This window comes from Callorhinus ursinus, unplaced genomic scaffold (genome assembly GCF_003265705.2).
Source record: "Callorhinus ursinus isolate GAN/ISIS: 27379988/994484 unplaced genomic scaffold, GSC_fseal_2.0 scaffold11, whole genome shotgun sequence".
Lineage (NCBI taxonomy): Eukaryota > Metazoa > Chordata > Mammalia > Carnivora > Otariidae > Callorhinus > Callorhinus ursinus.
In genome coordinates this window covers 51,636,106-51,646,288 of record NW_027397073.1, presented here as the reverse complement: position 1 = coordinate 51,646,288, position 10,183 = coordinate 51,636,106, and the positions used below count along the sequence as shown (strand labels likewise).

The window sequence follows — 10,183 nt, the reverse complement described above, 5'->3', positions numbered from 1 at the left end:
GAAGACATCCTTTCTTTTTCTCTGGCCTGGTCCTGGTGGTGGTTGAAGAATTGAATTATGCGCATCTCTTTTGTTGACGTTAATTTGGTAACTATTTTGGAGAATTTGCTGAGCTTTCCTATAGTTATTTTTATTTCTGTGTCAACGATTTTTTTTAACTCTTTAATACATCTCCCATTGACTATATTTTCCCATTCCAGGGACCATATATGGGTGCTTATTTCATCCTTTGAATAACAAATGGTTTGGCTAGGTAGCCGGGCTGAAGCAAGTGAGGTGCCCAAAGACCAACTGCAGAGACGACAAAGGATGTAGTGACAGGGACACTGGCTCTGCAATTAGAATTTGCCATTGGGTTAATTCCTCTCCTTCCCCTGATATCCGTTTTTCATTTGAAATGGAAATAATTCTGCTGACCTCCCAAGATTGTTGTGAAGGTCATATGAAATGGGATAGATTAGAGTACTTGCTAAATTTCCAGTTCTAAAGGGATGTTAGAAGTTATTATTTTATCTAACCAGGAGGATAAGGAGAAGTAGGAGAAAGTTTGGACAGTTTATAGGTTAGAAATATAATCTTTGCATCTGTTTCCTTGCTTTGGTCATGTGTCATGTTCCACTATATTCCATATATCAGCAACCGAAAGGACCAAACATTTCCTGAAGAGGTAGGTGGCCAGCTTGGGCATCTGTGAATTGTGATTTGATAGAGGTCCTGGGAAATTACCTGTATCACAGGGACGTGTTTTCATGGTACCTCTGAATCATTGTCATCTGTGCTAGCTCTGTCCAGGCACTTAGTACCACATGGACAGAATGTGATAAAAATTGTGTTTCTGGGAATTACTGTACACAGATGTCCTCATGTATAATTGCCCCTAATTAGTCACTTGAAGTCAACAACACAGAGATATTTTGGAGCATTGAACCATTCTTGGGAAGAAATTAAAGGTGCCTAAGAAGGAATCTTCGCCCCTTTCATGGTATTACCCATTTCATGAGCTCTGTAGACTCAACTTGTAATTACCTTTGATAGTGTGAGAATAAAATCAAAGGATCTATTGATATTTTTCACAAACTTTGACATGTGGGGGAGTAGTTTTTAAGGTTTAGCAAATGTTAATTGACCATATATTATGTGCCAGGGCATCACCTAGCACTAGGAAGAGAGAGCTGTTAAGAACCATTCTGTTCACTGAAGGAGCTCACGGTCTAATTTTACCCTTGGACAACTATAATAAAGAATAGGAGACCAGGACCACATAAGGAGCACTTTGTGAAGTGAGGGTATGCTGACAGGTAAAGGACTTCTTGAGAAAAAATTTTTAAGATGCACATCTTCTGAAGGGACCCTACAAAGGGGCTCTTGCTTATTACTATATCTTTTTTGGATATTAAGTCTTCTTATAATGTTAAAAATAATTTCACTTGATATTGCTTATTTCCTTAAGCATATATATTCTTGTATATCCAAGCCATTTTATGGAGCTTTATAAATCTCTGTCAAATCATGGACTAATGTCCCTTTAGCTTTTTGTATTCCGAGCGACTGTTTTCCAATTTAGAATTCATAAGAGCTTTTGATTCTTTTAAGACCAGAAAATATCTTCCTTCAAGCAACAAAGAGCTCTTTCCAAATATCCACAGTTACAATACAGGACATGTCTTTAACATTGTTTAGAAGGGGTTGTTGGGGCCATTTGTGTATATTTTAGGGCTTGTAGTCTGTCGACTGACTGTGCCTTTGTTCCTTCCTTTATCTACTTCTTGATATAATTCTCTGGGAGGCACTCTGCAGCTATCTCAGCCATGGTACTCCTGGTACAGGCTTATGTCTTTGAACTGCAGAGATCTGAAAGCAAGAAAGTTTGTGTGATGCTCAACCAAGAGTTCAGGAATTCTCTTCTGCACTCATCCAAAAATTTTTGAAACTTTTTTTAATAACCAGCCTCTTGAAATGTTGGGGAACATCACTGCTTTTCTTGATGCTTTGCACTTTACAATATATCTTTTAAAAAAATTGGTTAAGATGTGAGTTCTTAGATACTTGATGTATTATTCAGAACAAATTCGTTTGAAGGTGCATCAAGACCTTACCATTGGAGCTGCTTTTTCATGTTTCCTTTGTTTTAATTTGCTCAGTGTTTGGATCTCAGAGTCTAGAATTCATGGTGATGTGCTTATTCTGTTGGGGAAAAAATGCCTTTCAAAATATCATTCAAAAAAGCAGAAGGCTTGCTCTTTTTCCTTTGTAGCCTTCATTTAAAGAACCTAGTTAATTGAGCCTTCTTGGAACTGTCATGTGAACTAAAAACTGTCTGAACCCTGTTCAGAACTCCCTCTGCACTCAGCATCGTTTAACCATTGTCATATGCCAGGGCACACAGACTCTCAGAATCTCACGTTGTTATTCATGGAATAAATGGCACTCATATCCTCAGAAGGGTTAAAGTATTTCATGGAACTCTTTACACCTGGAAATTATTTCCTAATCTTTAAAAATTATATTCAGTAACAATCTGGAATTTGGAAACCTTTTTAATTCTGTCTTTTGCATATTTGACTAATATCTTTGTCTGGTCAGGTTGCTATAACAAAATACCACAGACTGAGTGGCTTAAACAACATAAATTTACATCTCACTGTTCTGGAGGCAGGAAGTCCAAGATCAAGGTGCTGGCATATTCAGTGTCTGGTGAGAGCTCTCTTCCTGGTACAGATGGCCGCTTTCTTGCTTTGTCCTTACATGGCCTTTTCTCAGTGGTGCTCATGGGGAGACAGAGTGAGGTCTCCTGTCTCTTCCTCCTTTTATAAGGGCATTAATCACATCACGAGGGTCCCACCTTACCACCTCCCAAAGGCCCCACCTCCAAATACCATCACATTGCGGGGTAGGGCTTCAACGTATGAATTTGGAGGGATATAGGGAGATACACAAACATTTAATCCATAGCAACTAGCAACTAAAATGAAACAAAACAAAATGAAATGGAGTCATCATGTGCAAAAGTTCCTGAAAAAGTTGAATTGGTCATAGCAGGAGAATGAAGAATGTGTCTCATGGATATCAGCATTGAAGTGTTATGAAGTCAGACTCAAGCAGCCTTCAAAAGGTGTTTTGTTATGGCCCAGCATGGAGGCAATGCTTTTGACCTTGGTTGTTACTTTGTAAAATGATGTATCCAGAACAGTATGGTAACCAAGAAAAAAACCCTTCATATTGGCTCCTTGCCTGAGAACACAACCTTAGAGTTATGTTGGCAAATCAAAGTAGTCAGCATGACGTCAGGACCATGCTTCAGTCTGCAAGAGGTGATTGTGAATGGGAACAGTCACCAGGATCATTACACTAAGTGAAACCCATGCAATCTGACTTCCTGTGAGATTAAAAAAAAAAAAAAAACTGGTAAAAGCTGGATCTTTTCCCTTCAACAATGTACCTGCCACCACTTGGCTCTCTGCTTCCTTACAATAATATGTATTTGAGATGAAAAGTATAGATTGACTCTTTGCACCTCGTTAAGCTCATCCTTCTGTCTTCCAAGCAGGAGTTTGTAAAAACTGGTAACTGCCTGAAATTTTGTCACAGTCCACTGAATAAGTAATTTCAGTTTTTCAAAAAATATTCATAGCAGTACTGTATAAAACATTTTATAGCCAAGTTTTGGCTTTCTTCACAGGGTTTCAGTGGCATAACCTGGAGGTAGCAGAGTTCAATTATTTCCACATTTGGGGTGTGTTTATGTGTGTCTGTGTAGATGGGGGGGTTAGGGAGTCCTGATACCTGGGAGTCATGGAAACGGCAGGATTTGACTTGCTAATATATTTCTTTATAGTAGAATTTTACTGAAGGATAATGTGGAAAAAATTCTATCCTTGGTTTTGCCTCTTCTTGTTTGGTGAACTTGAATAAGTCACTTGGTTCTTCTGATCTGGAATTCAATTTCCTCATCTATAAAAAGCAGGCTTGGATTAGACAAGGTCTCAGCTTCCTCCCAACCCCAAACTCTAACATGCTGCGTCTTTACCATTAAAGTCAAAGCTTCATGGAACAATCATGAACTTGGGAATCAGAAAAAGTTGGATTTTTATCCCTGCTTTGTTTCTTGTTTGCTGTGTGAAACTGGGGAAACTTCATCCTTCTGATGGCCCATTTCTTCACTTTAAAATTGGAATTCCAGCATCCCTTCAGCATGGTTGGGAGATCTAAAGATATGTCAGGTACGTAGTATGGTACAGAGTAAGTGCTCAGTATTGATGGTTATGATTATTAGTATTATGAGAAAGATTACTGTTCTTTCAGTTTGGCAGTGAGACTCAGGTAGAACTGAGCTTGGAGCATATGGTTGAATAAGGAAGTGATTGTTGGAAGGGAAAGATATCCTGGTAAGTGGTTTGTGATGCCACTAATGTTTGTAAAGCATTTGGAATTGGAGACCCTGTGTGTTTTATTTATTTTTGTTCTTCTTGATTGTTTAAGCAGGTGTTTCAAATAAGGCCCCCCATCTGTCTTCTCTCCTGTTCCCCAACTGTCACAAAGATACCTCAAGAATTGTGTGAGAACAGTCAGTCCCATGAGCCTATTTATTTACCCCTTTAAGTAGCTCCATTTCTTATGACACCTAAGCTTCATTCAAATTTTGGACACCTTATTGTTGCTCTGTGATTTCAGTCACTATTAATAAATAATAGTTTTCATTTGTTGGGCTCTGATTTATGCTGCCGCTCTTATATGATGTGCATATACTTCTTCTACTTCCATTTTCACAAAAATCCTTCAGTACTTTTGTCATGTATTCCAGATGAAGAAACCAAGGCTTGAAAAGTTTGAGTAGCTTACCAAATATAATTCATCCTTGAAGTTGGGGGAAATTCATGACTGTTTCTAAAATTTGGGTTGTTCCTACTAAGATTTACTACACCAAATCAAAACAGCCATTCAGTTTTTTTTTCCTGTTTTGTGTGTGTGTGTTTAAGTTATAAATTAAATTGAGCTTGATATTTAATACTTAGAGAAGTCTTCAACTATTTTGAGATAGCTAAAAACATTCTGAATAGGTTGTTTCCAAAATAGCTTAAACATTGCTAACTGGAATGTTTTGCCAGATCAACTCCATTGTAGAGATGAAAGAACATTTTAAGTATCATACAGTAAATCGGTGGCTGAATAAGGATTCGAATTTTGGACTCTGAGTTTCCCATCTGCTCTTTAATCCCCAAGCTACCTGAGTTCTAAATTTATATGGAATCTGAATCTGTATTGGTTTTGGAATAAAAATAAAAAAGGGAAAAAGATGCAGATTTAGTAACATCAGGGATTAGGATTTTAAACTTTTTTTAACCTCAAATTGCTTCTAGTCAGTTTTATACCTTCTTTGCCTCAAAATATGGGCAATTTTTTGTGTTCAATTCATTACTATACATCACATATGTTTAATGCTAATCGTTTTCTTTATGGCTTTTCACAAATCCTTAAAAGTCTGACTTGAACCTTGAAGATATAATGTAACTGAAGTTTATGGGTATCATTTGAGCTGAGCATCCATGTTAAAAAGGCTGTAATAATGATTATGAATAAATGTATTCAATAAAGAGAAATATGACAGACAGAACTGCCACTTCAACTAATAGAAGAGAATGATCAATACCAACCCTGGTAAGCAGCAGTAACAGTAACCAACCCAAAGAATCATAAAATCTTGGTGAATTGTAAAATATGGACTAGTTCTTTTTGAGATATTTCTAAAACTTTTATTAGATTGAAAATGTGCTTTTCAAACAGGATTCTGCCCTTCTTTTATTTTTTTAAAGATGTATTTATTTATTTTTAGAGAGAGAGAGTGCAAGAGAGTGGGAAGAGGGGGAGAAGGAGAGAGGGAGAGGAAGCAGACTCTTTGCTGAGCACAGAGCCCAATATGGGACTCAATCCCACAACCCTGAGGTCATGACCTAAGCTGAAATCAAGCTGAAGTCAAGATGCTCAACTGACTGAGCCCCATCGCTTCTTGGCCTTTTGGCTAAGATCAAGTGTAGTATCTGTTCTTATCAGTTCAACTGACTGAGCCACCCTGCCGCCCCAGATTCTGCCCTTCTTACACTGTTTTCACTGGCTAAAGGCAACAGTTTATAATCTAGAGATTTAGAGAACATACATCAAGCACAGTGTATTAATCTGGTTCCTATAGTAGTAATGCAGCATAACGAACAAACCCTAAATTTCATTGGCTTAACATAACGATGATTTATTTCTTGTTCCTTGCTCTGCTGGTCAGCTAGTGTGGTTCTGTCCCAGGCTGTGGGCTGAGTTCAAGTCTACTCCAAAGATCTTTTGTTCTAAGGTCAGTAGTTACTTGAGGCTTTTTCTTCTCATAGAGGATGTCATAATTCCAAAGGGCAAACAGATACATGTGATGCTTATAGCTGGGAACTGACAGTTTCACTTCCACTCACATATAAGAGAAAGCAAGTCGCATATCTGAGCCCAACTTCATTGGTACATTGAAGTATTTGCTATGGTTCATCTCACAGTGAAGCATGATAAGGATATGGAGGGATGAGAAATTGAACAAATAATAAAATCCAGCACATGTAATGGCTAAGTGAAGCTTTCTGAAAACACAGAGAAAGTAGAACCATAAAGTTTATAACTGTGAATCAGTGCTGTTTCTACCCACACTGGGACTTGACTCTTGTTTACTTAGTTCTCTGGAAATTCTAAGGGGAAAGGGGATAGGAAGAAAAAGTTCCACTTGGTTAAGAGACTTGCCTTTATGCCAGCAGAGATGATTTATTGAGATGTGCTACAGAATCAGGTTAGCCCCAGATTGTTTGAGTCTATGAGCCTGTCAGCCCATGAACTACTCTGCTCATTAGTATTATGTACTCGATGAGTGTCTCTTAAGTTCATGGCATGGAGCTAGGTGCTTTGGGAGAAAAGGGAAGTAGTGGAAATTTGGAGAGAATTGAATAAATCCAGGTAGGAAAAGATGATGTTTTGTAAAGGGAAAGTCAGGAGAGAATGGATGGAGTAAAGAGGGTTGATATTCAGGCACTAATGTTCCTGAGGAAGGAGGGAAGTTAGGGAATGCCTACACAGGGGAGGAAAAATATCTTTTTCCTTTACCCTTCTAAATGAAGAGGCCCCAGATTAACAAGAGAAAAGCATATACATTTATTTAATAGAAGTTTTATGTTAGCTGGGAGCCTTCATGAGGAAATGAAGGACTGAAGAAGTGGTTAAACCTTGAGTGTTTTTGTGCTAGGTATGATGAAGAGTCATGGAAAAGTGTGATTGGACAGAAAAGAGTATGAACTTAATGCAGTTCTGGGAGAAACTGTGAGCACTGTTCATTCAGATTGCTCTCTGTGTTCCTGTGTCTTCAGAGATAAGGATACTCCTTTCCTCTCAGTGTAGGGAGGGTACCTCTCACTTGAGGGTCTGTGACCTGTCAGAAAATCCTTCCTGCACTTGTCAACTCTCCAATTCTTTCAGCTTGAAATATTCAATGTGCCAAGTTGCCATATTTTCGGATAACTTGTCCTGACTGCTGTCATCTGTGATTAGAATGGGAAGACAGTGGTGCAAGAGTTGGTGATTCAGTCACTTAACAAATATTTACAAATATCTTTAGTGTTCCAACTCAGGAAGTATATTATGTGTCAGGAATACAAAGAAGAAAGACACAATCCTTACCCTCAAGTCTCTGAGAGGGGGAGTCATACAAGTGAATAGATAATTATTAAGCAGCCTTTTAAGTTCAGAGATAATGGTAAACATAAAGTCCTTCAAAGTACAATAAAGGTATGTAGTGAAGACCTCAGAAGTTAGTAGATACTTCTAGGACCCACTGACATTATGGCAGGGTCCAGAAGGACTTTAGATCATGATATAGGCTTCAACATAAAAGTATAAGTGATGGCAGAGGAACAAAGTTAGTGATCAAAGAGTCTACAGCATTCCAAATTTATTTTATTTTATTTATTTTTTAAAAGATTTTATTTATTTATTTGACAGAGAGAGACAGCGAGAGAGGGAACACAAGCAGGGGGAGCTGGAGAGGGAGAAGCAGGCTCCCCACTGAGCAGGGAGCCTGATGCAGGGCTGGATCCCAGGACACTTGGGATCATGACCTGAGCCGAAGGCAGATGCTTAACGACTGAGCCACCCAGGTGCCCCAAGTATTCTGAATTTAAATTGGGGAGAATGGAAGAAGGGATAGCAGGTCTGAAAACTTGGGGAACAAGTTGTGGGGTCCAAACCCTTCACTTCTCAGGGAGAAACTGGATTGTGAGTTCCCTTCCTGGTGTGTGTTGCTGTGCTAGAGGTGGGGTTTATGGCAAGATTGTGTCTTGGCCTTTCCTACCCATTTTGATGTGCATTTTTTTTTTTTTTTTTTTTTTTTTTTTACCATTTATCCAGTGTTTAGATGTCACTGAGCTGATTTCTGGATTTTTTTCAGAGGGAATTTTTCCATATTTAGCTTTGGTTTTGGTGTGTCCCTGGGAGGAACTGAGTTCATAAGCCTGCTATAGTCACTGTCTTGAACCAGAACTCCTTTTGAAGTCACATTCCTCTTATTTGTTTATTTTATTTATTATTTATTTATTCCCATTTATTTGCTTGTTTGTGTATTTATTTATTTTCCCAGTATAATTAACATAAAGTGTTACATTAGTTTCAGGTGTATATATGTACTCCTTAATCCCCATCACCTATTTCACCCCCTCCCCTACTTCACCCCCTCCCCTACTTCACCCCCTCCCCTACTTCCCCTCTTGTAGCCATCAGTTTATTCTCTATACTTAAGAGTTTGTTTTTTGGGGACACTTTGGTGGCTCAGTTGGTTAAGCAACTGCCTTCAACTCTGGTCATGATCTCAGGGTCCTGGAATCAAGTTCTGCATCGGGTTCCCTGCTTGGCCGGGAGTCTACTTTTCCCTCCCCCTCTGCCTGCCGCTCCCCCTGCTTGTGGGCATGCTCTCTCTGACAAATAAATAGATAAAATCTTAAAAAAAAGGGGGGGTTTGGTTTTGGGTCTCTTTTTTCTTTGTTTTGTTTCTTAAATTCCACATATGAGTGAAATCATATGGTATTTGTCTTTCTCTGACTTATTTCATTTAGCATTATACCCTCTAGATTCATCCATGTTGTTGCAAATGGCAAGATTTTATTCTTTTTTATTGCTGAAGAATATTACATTGTATATATACCACATCTTTTTCATCCATTCATATATCAGTGGACAGTTGGGCTACTTCCGTATGTTGGCTATTGTAAACAATGCTCCAATAAACATAAGGGTGCATATGTTTTTTTTGAATTAGTGTTTTTGTATTTTTTGGGTAAAAATACCCAGTAGTGGCATTACTGGATCATATGATAATTCTACTTTTAATTTTTTAGGGAAGCTCCATCCTGTTTTCCACAGAAAGTCACATTCCTTTTAAGTGTTATCACTGACTACTTTTTAACTAAGCAACTATCTCATTAAGATACCCTGCCTCTTCAAGTGCTTTGCATATTCTTGAAGAACAAGGGAGCTTGGTGTGCATTGCTCTTACCATTTTTTTTTTTATGCATGAGATTTAGTGGAGTGGTATTGAAATATATTAGAGATAAATAAGAGAATATAGTGAAATGGTTGAAAATGTGTTTTGTCATAGGTTTCTTTTAGAAAGATGTGGAATAGTGAATCGAGCAGAAATTTCTGAGGCAAAAAGGATCAAAAGGAAAGTAGATATAGACATTCATTTTTATATAGATGAATGGTGAAAATTATATAAATGAAACAAATAAATGGAATCAATACATAGTATTATAGTGTTAGTTTTAATAATCATACTTATAGCAGTGACTCAATATATAGAAATCTTTTTAAGGTCTTCAGAGATTGGCTTAACACTCCTGTTAAGCATGCCACGGACTTGAATGTAATTGTTTTCAGGGTAACATGAGTATAAAATAAATGAATTTGCAGAAGAATTTTATTATAGTTCATGAGCACTTTTTTTTTGTTGGACATAGTCTCAAAGATATTCTGAGGAGAAGGTCTTATAGGTGAAATAAATATAGAAAAGTCTAGTACTTTACGTAAAAATCCATCACTATATTGAAAACTGAATTGGCTGAGAATACATTAAACATATGAAAGAACTGGGCATTAATTAAATGTTGATGTACAGGAG

General features: G+C 37.7%; 1 pseudogene; it reads left to right on the top strand.

Annotated features, from left to right (window-relative positions):
• The first annotated feature begins 5,996 nt into the window (after positions 1-5,996).
• LOC112835388 (U2 spliceosomal RNA) lies at positions 5,997-6,214 on the top strand (annotated as a pseudogene).
• The last annotated feature ends 3,969 nt before the right edge of the window (positions 6,215-10,183 follow it).